Raw genomic sequence first — 17,183 nt, forward strand, 5'->3', positions numbered from 1 at the left:
CAAAAAAGAAAAGTGTCCAGCAGAAGGTCCTGTTTAGTGTAGTTTCCCCAAGTCAGTCAAGTATTCAGGGACATGGGTTTCCATGGTAATGGGGCCTGTTCTTCAGCCAGCTGCAGATTAGCTCACTGGAAAGGAGTCAGGATGGGTCAGGCTAGGGAAGGGTGGGAAGAAAGACACAGGAGGGGGAAGGGGTGGAATTAACGTCACAAGCTTGAAGAGATAGTCACAAAATCAGGAAAGAGGAAAAAGTAACAGAAGAATCTAGGGGAAATAAGCTCCACAAAAGCCAACGGGGGCAGGAAAAAGCTCTGGGCAAGAAACCGCTCTCCTGCTTGTGAGTGGGGAATGATTGAGAATGGAAACTGATCTGTATGGAGCGGGAACGTGGGGCTTTCGAGCGAAAGGAAAAATCCTGTAGAGTGGATTGTAAGGAACTCTGCTAACAAAAGAGGGGGCGAGCCAGGGAGCCATGCATCCAGATGTTGCTGCTACTCCCAGGCTGGAACTGGAGTTCCCCAAAATGAGACCTGAAGGTAAAAGAGCTGCAGCCCAGCTACTGCCACTGAGAAAGGTAGGACTGGGATGCCAGGTCAGAACTCCTCTGAAATTAGGCTTTGGGGTGGGGAAGGGGTGAAGGGATGGGGAGGAAGGGCCTGGTGTGGGGAGAGGATGGTGAGATAGAGGAGGAGCAGTTTGGGGATCCATTCTGCAAATGGCGTTGGAGCTTTGGAACAAACTTGTCAAAGCAGCTGCATTGATCAGGATGTGGGGAGGAGGGAATATTGTAATTAGCTCCAATTGGTCCAACTGTTCATTGACAAAACAGATTGCTGTGCCCTTTTTTTTTTTTTAAGGGAGAAAATGCAACCATGCTAACAAAAAGGATCTGCAGTGAGAGCCCAGGGTCTTGCTCACAAGTAGTTTTGTGGGGGATCAGTAATGCAGAGAATAAAGCAGCCCCCCACATCTCACCACTCTCTTTTCCCCCTATAGTTGCCGTGCGGAGCTCCCAGGAATGTAGATCGCACCGCAGACTTACACATGAGGGTTTTCTTTCCTTTTTAGGGAGCATTTGTTGTTTCAAGGAGGCAGATGGAGGCTCAGTCTAGTGGAGCTGGAGCTGTTTAATGTCATTGTAACATAAGGCTAATGATATGTGCACGTACACATACACGTCTCTAACTCTACCCTTTGATTTGGCTGGGAGAAGTACTTGCATTAGCCTCTTGGTTTATTTATTTTTTCCCAGCCATGAAACATAAATGGTTAAAGTTCTCTCCATTCCACACACACACACACACACCCCAGCCCAAAGAAGTAATTAGCTGGAAAGCGCAGCTATCTAGAGAACTGACTGATTCCACACACTGCACTGCAGGAATGGGGTGGAGGCCATGAGGAAGGATGATTAATTTTGGAACGGAGCAAAAGTCTGTGAGCCTGATTCTCTTGTCGCTTGCGCCTATGTAAATCAGGAGCAACTCAGTGGAAATCCATCCGTTACAGCGACTTGGTGTTTGTGTGTATGAAAGAGGGGAAAGTCTCCCAAACATTTCAACATAGTTATCAATTTTAAAAGCCTTGGTGTTGCAGCAAAGAGGAATAGACTGTTCCCTAAATCATTTTGAAAGTCCAGGTGGAAAGCAAAACAAAATATCAAAACAGCTTGGGGGCGGGGCAGTGAGAAGGGTATTGGATGAAAAGATTGTATAATGTTGCTGTCTTTCCCATCATACTTCAAAAGCACACTCTCCTTCATAACAGACCAGCCTTAGAATTCCTGAGACTGGAGAAATAAATAATAATAATAATGAAAACAATTTCCCCTGCTCGACGACAGTTAATCTCCCTTGGATGGAGAAATTGTAAGTATTCCATTGCCTTTATAATGCTTTACATTTCCAGCAGCACGTTCCCAAGTGGAAAAACTGACAGGCACATTTCCTCTCTAAATTACAGGGGGGGAAGCAGTAATAAATAGAACAGAAATTACAAAAAGTTGCTGGGCTGTGTGTTGTAATAATGGCTGATTTTCACTCTGCTGCTTTAAGACCCATTCTGGAGTCAAAGCAAACGCTTTGCAAGGAAACTACATTATTGGGGTTTTTTTGTTCTTAGTACAAGGAAAAGTTGTTTTAATTTCTACTGATATACAGGAAAGAGACAATAGGACTTTTGCTTCCTCGTGGCTGGAGATTTTAGATAAAGGTATGATTTAAAGGGATAAAGCTGAGGGACTTGAAAAATTAGGTAAAAGCAGCAACATGCAAACTGGTTTTGTGTATCACCCCACGGAAGGGAAATGCAAAAAACTCGGAGGAAATTTTTGTCCACTCAATTTTTTTTGTCTAAATATTTGCTTCTGATTTACGAGACAGAAAGCAAAGGTGGTAAGCACATTTCCTCGTAAGAACAGCCATATTGGATCAGACCAGTGGTCCATCTAGCCCAGTATCCTGACTTCTGTCAGAGGCCAGTGCCAGATGGTCCAGATGGAATGAAATGAACCAGGCTATTTCAAATGATTCACCCCGTGTTGTCCAGTCCCAGTTTATGCCAGTTCCTTAGCTCTGTAGGGTACTTTTAATCCAGCCTTTTCTTAACAAAAGCAAATTTCAAAAGAATATTGAGATCCAAAACCAGTCACATGTAGGTCACTGGTTTGAATGTAGCCCAGATAAGCAGTAACTCTCAATAGTAGCTATTTCATTATCGTTCAATGAGACCTATTTGAAATAAGTTACTAGTCTCAGTCCAGTTCCCAGTGGACTAGTATCTAGTTACAAAACCCACTACTGAACTGGCATTCAGCACGGTCATAGAAGATTGAATAGAGATGGGCACATAACTAGTTTAATGTCTCACCCCTAGAGGTTGTCCCTATTTCAGGGCTGAGGGGAAAGGACGGGGCAAAGTGGGTGAGCTTGCTTGGCAGCTATCAGTGGTTTTTTGCTACTAAACAGGGGACTTCACTCTCTGGTGCTTTCAATCCTGCGCCTTTGTCTAGCACTAATCTGACTACAAAATAACACAATGGCCACAATAAAATGCTCAATGAGCTAATTCTTAAGATGGAATCCTGGCCCCATTGAAGTCAATGGCAAAAATACTTCATGGGGTCAGGATCTCACTCGTAATTTTTAGTTTGATTGGCTTTTCATTTCTTGGATTGCTTGAAATGTCCTTATTTAATTTACTATAGATAGAGCTATCAGCACTAACTACATTAAGTGGCTCAGTAAACATGGCATCTGGTTTCTACCCTTGATGGTGATCTTAGAAGAGAGGCTCAAATCACCTCTGTGTCATAGTGTCTTATAATAATGAACATTAATTAATTAGCCATAGGGCTCGGTCAGAACAACAGCTGGGAGGGGAGTGAGAGAGAATTTACAGCTATCTTTGATCCTCTGTTCTTGTGTTGTGAAATGCACTATGAGGGACAAACTTTGTGAGGTGGTATGGCCCGTCAGACCCAGAGCTTCTTGTTCTATCTGTTAATCTAAGCTATGGGGTGCCCAGATGCTACAGAGAGGCAGGGGCGGCTCTAGACATTTCACCACCCCAAGCACGGTGTCATGCCATGGGGGGTACTCTGTCGATTGCCAGTCCCGCGGCTCCAGTGGACCTCCCGCCGGCGTGCCTGTGGAGGGTCCACTGGTCTCGCGGCTCTGGAGGACCTCGCGCAGGCACGCTTGCCGGAGGTCCACCAGAGCCGCGGGACCAGAGGACCCTCCGCAGGCATGCCACCAAAGGCCGCCTGCCGCCGCCCTCCTGACAACTAGCAGAGTGCCCCCCGCGGCATGCCGCCCCAAGCACGCGCTTGGCGTGCTGGGGCCTGGAACTGCCCCTGCAGAGAGGGGTGCTATACAAGAACCTTGATAGAATCTAGGCTCGTCACCGTAGTACCTGAATCTGATAGCTGGAAGCAGCATCTTCTCACCAGTACTTGTAGCTCAAAGGAACAGACTACAGGCTTCTTTTGCCTCCTAATCATAAACACTAAATAGGCCTTGCTTGGTGGCCCTGATGGTTAGTACTTTGCAGGGCATTTCACGAGACCACAATTTAATTGCTGGTCAGGTTGGCAGAGCCTAGAGACAATACTTCACCCTGGGCAAAGCTTAGTAACTTGTGGCTCTGTAGCAGCTCTCACCATTAAAGCAGTGGTGTTGCTAGGCTCTTGAGACAGTGGCATCTAGACTGCAAGACCTCAGCTGGCATAGCCTTGGTGCTATGCAGCTGTGGTTCAATTCCCTGACACAAATAGCCTGCCCACAAGCAGAAGGCCCCAGCCTGACTCCCACCAGCCTAGTTACACTTTGCAGGGTGACAGGTGGCTCTGAGAGTAGGGGAGAGATGGAAGGGAGATCCTGAGGGCTCCAACAGGAATGCAGAGGTCCCGGGAACATGTGGTTACCTTCTCATCCAGTTGTGTATAATCCTGGGATAATTTCTGTGACTGGATTGTGGTTCATTACTGCACAGTCATCTACATGCTTCTGGCACAGAGTTTTCTAATAAAGCTTGTGGGCTGCATTTCTGAACCACCAGAAAGTGAGTAACACCAAGTCAAACCAGCATTTCACTCTGTCGGAGTGGAATATTTTCCCTTGACACTGAGAGCCTCTCATTGTAATCTTGTCATCATCATTATATCATTTGTGTTTTCACATCTGGTCTTGGCAATAATGAATTAAAAAAATTATATAAAATCTTGGTATGTCAATAGGTCCTAATCATCATTGTTTAGTCTTTCAATAGCTGAAAAGTATTTAAATGAGATGAAATCAAAAGATTCCCAAGACAACAGGCAGCTCTTAGAGGAAGTGAAGAATAAGAACCGAGAACAGAGAGCGGTAGAGTCACCAAAGTAAGCTGCAGATTTATAGCTCAGCTGGTAGCACTTTTTGATGTCTTACACCAGTTCTTGGCTGAGCAGTCAGTGTTGACAAGGCAGTGCAGAACAGGTCATTGCTAGAGATGGCCATCTTCAAACTGAGAGCTTAAAACAAGGTCCTTTCTGCCTCTTTGTGGTAGCTGTTGAAGATCCCATGGTACTGCTTGTGAAGTCAGGATAAACTATGTGTCCCAAACATCATTCTCTGTCTCAGTTAACCAGATTCTAATGACAGCTGACATGACAACTATCTAGCTCACTGCTCTGCATAGTGCTTTGGGATACCCAGGCTATACAGGGCATGGTGTGATGCTGACTATTCTGTTAAAAAGAGAGGGGCAACTACATCCTCTGCTTAGGGTTGACAGCATGCTCAGTGCTATATGTAAAGGAAAATACGGTTCCTTCTCTGAAGAACTTACAGCCTAAATGAAAAGGCAACATAAGATGCATTGGGAGACTCAGAGGATGATGCTAGCTTCCTTCATACCTTTCCACCATGCCTGCCACATTAGTCATTCCACAATTTTCATATTAAAAATAGATAATATACATAGTTTAGTTAAAGCACTGATTTTTTGGAGGTGCTGGGCACTTCCAACTCAAGCTGAAGTCAATAGGAGCTGAGAGTGAGAAACTCTGAAAATCAGGCTTTGATGGCAATTAACTTATTTATGTAGATCAGAACTGAAGCCACATAGGGTGCTAGGCACCCTACAAACATAGAGGCAGACATAATGCCTGTCCCAAAGACCTTGCAAACTAAGAAGTACTTCAATCTGACTTGAGGGCCTGGAAGCCAGCTGGTTAAATGTCGGTGATGCGATGATGGGGTATTTTGAAATAACCTGAAGGATGGCACACCCTCTTTGGCTCCCTGTGGATATGTTGCCATGTGCTTGTGTGGTTCTGTTTTTCTTTTTTAGCAGTTGGCACTTTCTGTCTTTCCTGAATGGTTGTGGAACAAAAACCATCACCCTGCCAGATGGAGGCCCAAATGGGAGGAGATAACTCTCCTTATCCCACCCTTTGTGAAATCCAGGGCTGATGAGAGGGGATCTAGCTGGGAGGTTTCTTCAAGTTCATTCTGTTGTGGGAGCAGGTTATTTCAGATGCGGAGAGGTGCTCTCAGCTAGTCAGGGCATGGCTATCAGCTCTTCAGGACAACATTTCTTAGCGTAAGGGCTTAAGTTGTAGTGGTTGCTCCAGCTTTTGATGGAATCTCAATTGCTGGCTTGAGGAGGCTCAGAAGGGGGGCATTTGCATTAAAGAGTAAAAGTTGAAATAAGATTTGTCATTAACCAGCTTGTCAGTTTCTTAAGGACTGAAAGTCAACCCTTGGGAGGTGATGACCATCAGGAGATGGACATTCCCTCCTCTCTGTGACACAACTCTACTGAACTGAAAAATAAACCATCCTCGATATTCACTAGATGCTGCTGAACTAGGGGGATACAAGATGGGCACTACTTTGTCGTAGTGAGATCCGGGGAGAGGTGTTTTTCCCATAGAAAATGAGAGCAAATGGGTCAGTGAGTACTGATTCGGCACGCATTAAGTTTTGCTTGTGGGATTTTTTTTTTGTTTGCTTGTTTGTTTGTTTTGCATATATAAATAATTCTAATTGTATATGTAAATAGCTGGAAGTGACAGCTGGGATCAAACTGGGTTCACCTACATGCTGTTCCTTGTGCCTAGTGAAGTGCAAATGAGTTCAGTTTCATCCTAGTCGCTAGCGATTGACTATTTGTGTACCACACTGTTCAATCCATGGTTTTTCTATAGCGCCTGTGGCCATAGTATCTAAATATTGGCTTCAGCAGGAGCTGAGGGTTATCATCACCTCTGGAAATCAGGTCTTTTTTTTTTTTAGGTGCCCAGATCTAGATTTAGGCACCTAAGTTTGGAAATTCTGACCCAGGTATGTGTGGCTAGTGGCATTAGAGGGATGGTCTGTTCCTGTAAAAGCCTGTTTTCTCAACTGAGGGGTCATGGCATTATGTCAGGGTAGCAACCTCCCTGCCCGTCCCATATTGCTAAACAGGAGTGGGGTTCTGGTTAGATCTCAGCTAGATATGAGAGGGTCCAGTATGGAACAGGTTGAGAACCTCATTTGAAGTGTGTCTCACTGAGTGCTTCAGAGGGAGACAGCCATGCTATGAAGTCATTTAGACAGATATTTAATGCAAAGGCAAACCATCCACAGCCCTGCCAACACTGTGACTGAAACCATGATGGCCACAGCTGTGTTTATAGCATGGGTCTAGCATGCTTTTCCTGACTGTTGCAGACAAAGATTTTTTTTCCTCTGTGAGAGCCCTGGTGCATGGTCCAGAACAGTGGTGCTCTGGGATATCCCCAAGCTTTCTCCAACGTGAGCTTAGCTATATACATGTCTCTCGGCCTGCCATGGTTCCAGTGTGGAACACAATGTGTGTGACCAAGACCCAAAGTTAGAGACACCAGAAATGATTCATGCAGGAAGCCTGAAATGTCATGTCACTCCTTCCTGGAGGGTAGGTAATATTTTTCTATAGTCTCTGTTTCATCCTTTCTTATGTAAATAATTTTCTATAACAAAACGGACTTGGACTCTGGGGAAATGTAAACAAATGGCATCCCTTGGATTTGAGAGAGAGGCAGTTGTAATGCAATCCTCAATTAAATAGTAAATAAATAAAAAGCTCACGACCCCTAAGTTAGGGAAGCCAGGCTAGAATCAGCCAAATTTCAACCCTGGGAGTTAAAAGAGTAGTCAGCAGTGTGGCATGACCACTGAAGTTCACTTTAGACTGATTAAGCTTGTTAAGAGAAAGGATTAAACAGTGAGGGCCTGATTCTCACTTACACCAAGGCCCCTTCACACTGCGAATCAGGCCCAAGTGTTACCTAATGTCTTTAGTTCCTGAGAAGGTCCATTAAAACATGACCTTTGCCATAGTGGTATGTGTGTATGCTGTGATTACCTCCCAAAGGGGTGGAGGATGTGAAGGCATGTGGATGTTAGGGTGACCAGATATCCCGATTTTTATAGGGACAGTCCCAATATTTGGGGCTTTGTCTTATATAACTGCCTACTACCCCTCACCCTCTGCATCAATTTTTTCACACTTGTTGTGTGGTCACCAGTGGAGCCGATTCCCACCGGTTCGCAGGAACCAGTTGTTAAATTTAGAAGCCCTTTTCGAACCTGTTGTCCCGTGAGGGACAACTGGTTCGAAGAGGGCTTTTAAATTTAACAAAAGCCCCAGCAGCTCTCTGTCCTTCCCCCGGCCCCAGCTCACCTCACTCTGCCTCTGCCTCCTCCCATAAACGCTCCCGAGGCTTCTCCTCCGCCTCCACGACTTCCTGCAAATCAGCTGTTCGCACGGGAAGCCTGGGAGAGCTGAGAAGGAAGCAGCGGCTTCCCACAGGTGAGCTGGGGCAGGGGGGCTTGGGTGTGAGGAAGGCTCCAGGTGCCGCATGGCTCTGGCCTGGCTCCCAACCCCATCCCAGGGGCTGTGCAGCTCTGACCTGGTCCCGACCACGGCCAGCCGGGCAGCGCGGCTCCAGCCCAGGACGAGCACCCTGGCTCCGGTCCCAACCCTGGCCGAGCAGCCCAGCCTGGCCCTGGCCCGGCCCCCATTTCCAAGCAGCGCAGTAAGGGGGCAGGGAGCATGGAGGGGGTGTTAGATAGAGGGCAGGGGAGTTGGGAGGGTGGATTTGTGTCGGGACGGTCAGAGGGCAGGGAACAGGGGGATTGAATGGGGGCAAGGGTCCCGGGGGGCAGTCAGGAAGGAGCAGGGGTTGGATGGGGTGGCAGGGGGTAGTCAGGGGACAGGGAAGGGAGGTGGATGGGACAGGCGTCCGGGGGGGGCTGTCAAGGAATGTGGGAGGTTGGATGGGGCAGGAGTCCCGGGGGAGGCATGACCCCCTCATGGGGTGAGGAGGAGGGAACCGGTTGTTAATATTTTGGCAGCTCGTCACTGGTGGTCACCCTAGGGGGCGTGCACATTGGAGCAGTTGGAGGGGGAGCAGTAATTCAGTGGGCAAGCTGCTGTGCTCAATGGAGACTGAGGGGGTTAGCGCCGGGTCTCACTCTAACTCATTCTCAGGCTCTCCTAACAGCTGTGGAAGGCCTCGTTCCATTCTGTTCTCATACGCTGGGAAGCAGCAATGTTTATGTGATGAAAGAGAACAGAAGATGGCTTTTCTTGACTGCTGCCTTTACGCATACACATGCTGGCCCTACGCCAGCCATGATGGAAACTCTCTCCTCATGAGCACAGAGAGATGGGCGGGGAGAGTGGGGGGGAGGCAGGGAAAGAGAGGCCCACAAGCAGAGGAACCAGAGGAAGTGAAAATAAAACCTCAAACCCAAGCACAGATCAGACGGTAACAGCTGCCCCAGAGTTCCTTAATGGGCCTTTTCTCAGGTCAGTGGCTTCAGATACCCCTTCAACAATAACTTGCTTTCAGCAGTAGGTAAATTTAGTGTGGAATGCTGGCCCTTTAAAAATATGGGATGGAAAATCAAAGTAAAAGCCAAAATGAGACTAAAAGGGATTGTAAATTAAGCTGTTGGAGGCCTTGTCTGCACTGGCTACAGTGGGCCTCATACACTGGCATAGGTGTAGCACTGCTGGTGGTGGCAGTGCTGGAAGATGTAGTGTAGACAAGTGTCAGGCCTGGTCTACTACACGTTTAAACAGAATTTAGCAGCATTAAACCAATTTAACCCTGCACCCGACAACGAGGCCCTATCGATATAAAGGGCTCTTTAAATCGATTTCTGTACTCTTTCCTGACAAGAGGAGTAGCGCTGAAATCAGTATTGCCATATCGGATTAGGGTTAGTGTGGCCACAAATCGATGGTATTGGCCTTTGGGCGGTATCCCACAGTGCACCATTATGACCGCTCTGGAAAGCAATCTGAACTCGAATGCACTGGCCAGGTGGACAGGAAAAGCCCCGCAAACTTTTGAATTTCATTTCCTGTTTGGCCAGCGTGGAGCTCTGATCAGCACGGGTGGCCATGCAGTCCCAGAATCCAAAAAGAGCTCCAGCATGGACTGTACGGGAGATACTGCATCTGATTGCTGTATGGGGAGACAAATCTGTTCTATCACAGCTCCGTTACAGAAGACGAAATGACAAAGCATTTGAAAAAAAATCTCCAGGCTATGATAGACAGAGGCCACAGCAGGGACTCAGCACAGTACTGATAACAGAAAGCCAAAGATTCAAATGGACGCTTATGGAGGGAGTTGGGACTGAGGACTCCAGCTATCCCATAGTCCCTGCAGTCTCCGAAAAGCATTTGCATTCTTGGCTGAGCTCCCAATGCCTGTAGGGTCAAAAACATTGTCCGGGTGGTTCAGGGTATATCTCGTCAATTTATCCCCCCTCCCCCCCATGAAAGAAAAGGGAAAAAAATAGTTTCTTGCCATTTTTTTCAATGTCACCGTATGTCTACTGCATGCTGCTGGTAGACGCGGTGCTGCGGCTCTGACCAGCAGCATCCCGTCCTCTTCCTTTCCTGATGGCAGATGGTACAAAATGGTGGAAAACCATCATCATCCCGTGAGTGCTCCTGGCTGGCCTCGGTGAGGTCGGCAGGGAGTGCCTGGGTAAAAATGGAAATGACTCCCTGTCATCCCTGGCAGACGGTACAAAATGCTTGGTAACCGTCCTCATCATAGCAGCTGGAGCCTGAGCTCCTTCAGCCCCCCCCCCCTTTCGAGTCTAAAGAAAAGATTATGTACTCCCTGGACTATCATAGCAGCGGGAGGCTGCCTCCCTCTCATTTTATCTCGCTAAAAAGTCAGTGTTTCTTATTCCTACATTCTTTATTACTTCATCACGCACATGGGGAGACACAGCCATGGTAGCCCAGGAGGGTTGGGAGAGGAGGGAAGCAACGGATGGGGTTGTTGCAGGGGCACCCTCTAGAATGGCATGCAGCTCATCATTTCTGCGGGATCTCTGGGGCTCTGACCCGGAGCGGCTGTGCTCTCTGGCTCTCTAGTAGACTTGCCCCATATTCTAGGCAGGACTGACTCTATTTTTAGACAAAACATAAAGAAGGGAATGACCTGGGGAGTCATTCCCATTTTTGTCCATGCACCCCCAGCCAACCTCAGCGAGGCCAGCCAGGAGCACCCATGACAGCAGCAAACGGTACAAAATGATTGATAACCGTCATCACCAATTTACAACGGCAGACAGTGCAATAGGGATGGTAACTATCTCTGCTACCTTGCGAAGGCAAATGAATGCTGCTGTGTAGCACTGCAGTACTGCCTCTGTCAGCAGCATCCAGTACACATCCAGTGACAGTGACAAAAGGCAAAACAGGCTCCATGGTTGCCATGCTATGGCATCTGCCATGGCAATCCAGGGGAAAAAGGGTGCGAAATGATTGTCTGCTGTTGCTTTCACGGAGGAAGGAATGAGTGACAACATTTACCCAGAATCACCCGCGACACTGTTTTTGCCAATTCATGCATTGGGATCTCAACCCAGAATTCCAATGGCTGGGGGAGACTGCAGGAACTATGGGATAGCTACCCACAGTGCAACGCTCCAGAAATTGACGCTAGCCTCGGTACATGGACCCACACCACCAAATTAATGTGCTTAGTGTGGCCGCATGCACTCGACTTTATACAATCTGTTTTACAAAACCAGTTTATGTAAAATTGGAATAATCCCGTAGTGTAGACATACCCTCAGACATTTTTACCATAGTCTCCACTATAACTTCACGGTCACTAACACTGGTGGAGCTGCAACTGGGGGTGAATTAACGATCTATTGTTTACCAGAGTAGATAAAGCCAGTAAAAAACAGAGAGTTAGAAATCTGACTTAGGAGAGATAGGGAGAGTGTTCCTCTCTCCACCAGTCAGAAATACGCTCCCCAGCCATGGCCTCCCGTCACAACCATCCTGCTGTGCCATCTCCTGCTCTTCAGGTTCTCAACCAGCAACCTGACCATGACTCACCATCTGACAGTGCAATCTGTCCCCCTCCTGCCTGATGGGGTGCCCCACTTTCCTTGCCAGGCTCCTCCAGCAACTTCAGTGATGCCAGCTGGGTCCCTCAGCTGATGCTGCATTGGCAGCTCTCTGGCTGGGGCTGCAGCAGGAGTGGCGCTGATAGCTATGCAGCCCAGTTTCCTAAAAGAAACACCACTCATTAGGGTGAAATAGAACTGTTAGACCAAGTTTTCAAACTTGGGAGCCAAAAATTAGGAACATGGAACCAAACAATGACACCAACATAAAAGTGGCCTGGTTTTCAGAAGTGCTGAGCGAGCACCCATGAATCCCCAGGAAGTCAATGGGAACTTTGGGTGTTCAGCACGTTTGAGAGTCAGGCCACACTCATATAGGACCATTAATATAGATTTCAGAGCCTATCGTTAGGCACCCAGGTTTGAAAAGTTTGCCCCTTGTTTTGATGATCTAGTGCCCGGCTCATCATCATGGCTTCTCTTCATGAGAGAAGGCTGGTGTTTCCCTCCCCACAATCACAATGTACTCTCATGGGGCCTGCTTCACTGCAGTTGTCTTTTTTATAGTTCCTGCAGTGGAGCTGATGCATTGTGATGGAGGGACTAGTCCCACCTGCAGCAACTACCACAGCATCACAACTCTCTTGTGAATCGGCCGTAGTGGGTTTGAGTGCAGAAGGAATGTTTCAGTGCATAGCAGAGACATTAGCACTGTACCTAGACTTCGTGGGGTCACAAGCGCAGAGCCTGCCAGGTGACTGAGTGCTTCATCATTACAAGGAGGTGAAATCAGTATTGTTCAGGGATTTGGTGTGACAGCTTAAAAAGCAACATCCTGGTCTGCTCTGCATGGATTTGAGATTTGCGGTGAGATCTAGGGTCTGACTATAATGACGAAATGAATTTGTAGGGCAGAAGATGCCACTAGGTTTATCTTTCTCCTTGTAACACAGGCCATTCTAATGCGATGTTAAATGTGATTCTACACATTTAAGGACTGCCATAGTTAAAACTGTGTCCTCTAGTTGTGGTTCTTGCCTGCTCTTAATACTTAATATTGTGTTGTTAGTTAACACCTGTTATAATCCAGTGTTATTTCCCACTGTAGACAAGCCTTTCATAAGACTAGGATTTTGCCCTTGGGCATTTAGCTAAATTGTTCCTGCTCCCTGCACTTCCACAACACTGCAGGACAGTTTCTCTGAGCCTGGTGGCGATATTTCTGCACTCCTGTGTGGATGTGGCATAGAGACCATCGCTCCAGGGTGCAGGTTGTGTTTTGTTTAGCTTTCAGTTATCAGCCTGAGATTTGCCACCTCCACTCAGGAGTGTACTGTCTGCAGGGCCGGAAGAGTACAGTGTTCTGAAAGAATGGGGCTGCCATTTCAGCGTCTGCATGGTAGAGCTTCCAAACTCTGCAACGGAGTTTGCGATGAAGCTTCCATCAGTTTCCCATCCCAGGCGAGCCATCTTTGCCTGACCAGGGTCAGGGCTCCACACAGGAATTTCCATTCAGTGCTCTGCATGGACCTGATGCAGTTCCCACTGAAATTAATGGAAGGCTTTTTATTGGCTTCAGAGAGGACCTGGACTGGGCATTGTGGCCTCAATTCTGCAAGGTTCATTATTTTTATTATTTGTACTGTTGTAGTGCCTCGGAGTCTTGCCAGGGAACAGGCCCCCATGGTGCTGGGCCCTGGACAAACACAGAAAAAAAGCATGTCTCTACCCCAAAGAGCTTACAGTCAAGTATGAGACAACAGATGGATACAGACAGGTCAATGAAGCAGTACAAGGAAAGGATGACACAGTATTGGTCAGCACAGCAGGCAGTGATCTCAGCACTCCAGCAGCCTAACCATCGTTCAGTTTTTTGTAGGCTCATGGAGCAGGAGAATTTTAAGGAGGATCGATTGGTTTTGTGGCTGTTTATGGGGAACTTCTCCCAAGTATGAGGGGCAGCACCGGAGAAAGCACAAACATGCTTGATGGAAAATGTAACAAATGGATGGTGGAAGCTGGCATTGTGGGCCAATCTGGGGTGGGAGTTGACTTTTTGATACTGCATAAGAGATGACAGGTGGGGTTGGGATAGGTCGTGAAGGGCCTTGAAAATGAAGACAAGTAGCATATGTTACTCATGCATGTTACATATGCAAGTAACCCCACTGATGCGTGGAGTTCAGCACATGCTTAACCTGCCCGCTGGATTGCGGTTTATTAATGTAAATCCTCATCTCCTTATAAATTAATGGAATTTTTATTTGTAATGTTCTTTGTCTTGTTTTGGCTTCTTTAACTGTTTTTTTTTACCCAAATTAGTGAATAGTTTGTATATGATTTATCTAAAAGAGCTTTTCAAGAAAATAGTGTTTAAGGCAGATGTAGAAATAACACTTCATAGGGTCTTTCTTTCTTTCTTTTTCTCATTAAAAGTAAATATTATTTTAAAGACCATTATCAGATGGTTGTAGGTTTTATTATTTAAAAATCTGAAATGAGGAGTTTAAGGTTAAAAGTGAACATCTGAAAGTCAAGCAACTAAAATGCTGTGTCAATATTTAAATAAAAATTCAGAGATCAAATTTAAGCCAGGACCAAAATGTTCACTCATGGGTGACTATAGGCAAGACACATCTTACTTCACCCTCCCCAAATGTCAGGATTGTGTGTTCTAGTTGTAAAACTGTAAGCAAAAGATTGTGTTAGAATTCACGTGTATAGGGAAGAATCAAATCCTTTCATGTCATAACTAGGCACTGATTCAGCAAAGCGCTTAAGCATGGGCTTAACTTTAAGTTTGAGATGGAAGCAATGGGACTACTCAGGTGTTTAAAATTAAGCACATGCTTAAGTACTTTGCTGAACTGGGACTCAGATGGTGGTCTAGCTAGAGTTGGTTGGAGGAACTTCAGTGGAGCTATATTTCATTGGAATATATGGATCTGTCAAAATCAAAGGGCTTTGGAAGATCAGGTCAATGTTGCTGGAATTTAATGTAGAGGAAAGAAAAGGGCAAAGGGGGTGGAGTGCAGACAATGTCAAAACATCTTATTCCAGCTTTTTTTCTTTTAAATAACTAATATAATACCTCCCATGAAAAAGTCAAAATCAAATCAAAGCATCAAAACAAAATATTTTGAATTATCTGAAAATGTTATTTTTAAAATTTTCCTTCACAGCGAATTTCGATAGTTTGGGTTTTGCTCTGATTTGGAATGAGGCTAAATTTTAAAATCTCAAAATCCTTTACAAAGTAGAATTCCCATTCTCTGCCCAGCTCTAGTGCTAGCCTGCAATGCTGAGGAGTTCAAGACAATGCTGGTGTTGGATCCTTAATTGAGGATTTCCAGACTCTGGCATTTAGATTTGAGTGCAGTGTTCTGCTTTCCTGCCTGTTAAATGTTTGACTCTTTTAAAATACCAGCAGTGTTCTAATCACTTTGTGTTAAATTAATAGATATTTGCAAGCATAACTAAAGTGTGTGGGCTTGGGGCTTTTCTTGATTTTGTCTGGGAATAACGCCAGTGAAGTGCCTTGGGGAGTAGAGTATTCAGATCTATGGCACTGATTCAGCAAAACACTTCAGTTCATGTTTAACTCTAAGTATGTATTTAAGTCCATTCCTATTTAGCAAAGCATTTAGGCCACTAATTCAGGAAAGCACATAATCAGGTACTGAACTTTAAACACAGGCTTAAGTCCTATTGAAGCCAATTGGAATTAAGCAGGTGCTTAAAGTTAAGCACCTGCTTAAGTTCATTCCTGAATAAGGATGTGCTTAAGCATGTGCTCAGGTCCTTTGCCGAATCCCCGCATGTGTGCATTTCCACACTAGAGACATGCAGGAATGTTGCCCTCCTCTTAATATCCTGTGAGATTCTTTGCCAAGGTTGTGCTGACGAGCCCGAGCCACGTTACCACAAGCAGTTCAGGCGAGATGTGCTAATAGTGCTGGTATTTTGCTAGCACTGTGCATGACCTGCACATGTGAATGATTAAATCAACCCATCAGAGTGTCCTATTGAGAGGAAAAAACGCTGAGCTTGCTTTGGGGAAGGGGTGGATAACATGCCCCTCTGCATCTTTTGCTGAAAGGTTTCCCACTGCACAGATGTGAAGTTGTTGAGATTCCATTGCCATAAAGTCGCACAGAACAGCAGAGTGAGGAGAATGCACAATGCAGGAGGCTTGGTGGGCCATAATGCTGGAGGTTTTATTTTCATGGCAAAAAGTGCCAATTTTTGTGGAGCAACACTGCAAATTTCACAGAGCAACATTAGAAATCATAAACACGTATCTTAATACCCAGTATCAACCAAACAATACTTTATAAGATACTACAGATGCTCCAGCACATACCTTGAGAAAGGGAGAAAAAAATTCCAGTCAATTTTTCGATTGTTGAAGATTTACTTTGAAAAAGTCAAAAAATCAAAAGATCTGGGGCATGTAACTCATTCAAAAGTGCATCACATTTCAAGGGTTAAGCATCTAGAAATATGATTTCTTCTAGGAGTGAAGTGTTGGGTTATTCAGAGCACTGAGTGGCATGTTAGCAAATAAAAAGCCTCCACCAAATTGGGAAGGGCTTCTTTTTACACACGTTATGTTCTGCTTTTATACTGCAGAGCTCAATCTGACCAAAGTAGACCCCATAGGCCTGATCCAAAGCCTACTGACTTCAGTGCAAGCCTTTCCATTGATTTCAACAGGCTTTGGATCAGGCCCTAATTGAGAATCTGCTTTTGTCTGCCTTGCCACTTTTGGCTGTGCGTACAGTAACCCATAGTTGAATTCTCAAAGGTACTGAGAAGCGGCCTTGGGATGATGGATTTTGTTCTAAATTATACTGAGGGGTCATGCACTTAGTAGCGCATTGACCAAGCTTACTGCACACACCAGGGCTCCATCTTGCTAGGCTCAGCAGATAGTCAGGGCTTCATGTGTTCCCTCTTTTTTCCCTTTTGTTTTCCAAGTTTACCCCAAATCAATAGGGTTCTGGTCACTGATGCCAAGAATATTCCCTGAAATGTTGAGATTGGTTGGATACTGTATTCATATGTTATTGTGTTACAGACAGACATAATGACTGACAAATGGAGAAATACCTTCAAATTCAGCACAAGGCCTTCGCAAGCTTGACCAATAAGAATCCCTCCATCAACATGGCTGCAACATTCCAGTCCTGCCAAACACAGAGTAGATGCATAGAGTCCCACCACCGGGACACCAAGACTGAGCGACTGTGTCTGCAGTAGAATATTTTCCCTAAGATTTCCCAC

General features: G+C 45.9%; 1 protein-coding gene across 2 annotated transcripts in view; it reads left to right on the top strand.

Annotated features, from left to right (window-relative positions):
• The first annotated feature begins 204 nt into the window (after positions 1-204).
• The window catches only part of DENND2A (DENN domain containing 2A), an 86,830-nt gene continuing 69,851 nt past the window's right edge, over positions 205-17,183 (top strand). Inside the window, exon 1 of one of the 2 annotated variants that reach the window (XM_030544035.1) lies at positions 205-571. The gene's annotated coding sequence lies outside the window, so the exon portion shown is untranslated. Of the gene's footprint in view, positions 572-1,791; positions 1,866-17,183 lie in introns of those variants that run through there. The other variant, XM_030544044.1, reaches the window with a different exon arrangement.

This window comes from Gopherus evgoodei, chromosome 1, assembly GCF_007399415.2.
Source record: "Gopherus evgoodei ecotype Sinaloan lineage chromosome 1, rGopEvg1_v1.p, whole genome shotgun sequence".
In the NCBI taxonomy this organism is placed as follows: domain Eukaryota; kingdom Metazoa; phylum Chordata; order Testudines; family Testudinidae; genus Gopherus; species Gopherus evgoodei.